This window comes from Nematolebias whitei, chromosome 9 (genome assembly GCF_014905685.2).
Source record: "Nematolebias whitei isolate Nwh7 chromosome 9, NemWhi1, whole genome shotgun sequence".
Lineage (NCBI taxonomy): Eukaryota > Metazoa > Chordata > Actinopteri > Cyprinodontiformes > Rivulidae > Nematolebias > Nematolebias whitei.
This window is the reverse complement of record NC_056506.1, coordinates 18,558,682-18,559,591: the sequence shown is the minus strand read 5'-3', so window position 1 is coordinate 18,559,591 and position 910 is coordinate 18,558,682. Positions and strand designations below refer to the sequence as shown.

The window sequence follows — 910 nt, the reverse complement described above, 5'->3', positions numbered from 1 at the left end:
TAACATGTTTACAGTTTATAATAGCCTGTAAATAACATGTTTACAGTGGGTAATAGAATGGTCTTTGGTCTCATTTGGAGCCTTCAAGTCAAACAACATGAATAAAAATAACGGAGTTGTCTTTCTAATAAGCTACAGACAATTACACTAAGATTCACAGAGCCTTCCTGCTTGCACATTTATAACCACGAGAAGAAAAAAACATCTTCACACAGACCAACTTTAAAAAGAAACCCTTTAAAGGGTCGTTTTAAGTCTAGTTAAAGCCTAGTTTTAAGATTAGTTTTAGTTAAAGCCTAGTTTTAAGATTAGTTTTAGTTAAAAGACTCGTTTTAAGGTTAGTTTTAGCTGACTCGGTCGGTCGTACATCTTCTTACGAGGCGGCTAAAATAAAACTATTAACAAAACAGCAGCTAGTTTCAGCTTCACAGCAAATCTCAGGTGTTTTAATCACTATGACTCAAACAGAAACAGATCATTACAGCTCTCACCTCTTCTACGCGTCCTTAAATTACGAAAAATGCGCCGACCTAAACGAAAAGCACCAAATCAAAAAATACTTCCTGTTTGTACGGAAGCCGGCTTAGGTTAAAAATGCCGGCGTTGACTTTTGAGTATTGTTTAATCAAAAATTATGAATGTGTGAATCATACTGACTGATTCCCCCCCATTCATCCGTTTATAAAACCTGTCAGTTGAGGGCTCTGAATTTTATTTTGGTATTATAACCGTTTTACCTTTCTAATATTTATCTTTATTTACACATATTTTTAACAAATAAAATATAATTCAATTCAATTCAATTCAAAAATACTTTATTAATCCCAAAGGGAAATTATTTGTTGTTGTAACTCGTTATCCTCATTTCATTAAAAGATGTTATAGATACTGATGGCTGTAGGCAGGAAGG

The 910-nt window shown here is 33.5% G+C and overlaps 1 protein-coding gene across 1 annotated transcript in view; it reads right to left on the bottom strand.

Annotated features, from left to right (window-relative positions):
- The window catches only part of c9h7orf26 (chromosome 9 C7orf26 homolog), a 14,062-nt gene extending 13,486 nt beyond the window's left edge, over nucleotides 1-576 (bottom strand). Inside the window, exon 1 of the mRNA XM_037681530.1 lies at nucleotides 492-576. The gene's annotated coding sequence lies outside the window, so the exon portion shown is untranslated. The remainder of the gene's footprint in view (nucleotides 1-491) is intronic.
- Between the last annotated feature and the right edge of the window lie 334 nt (nucleotides 577-910).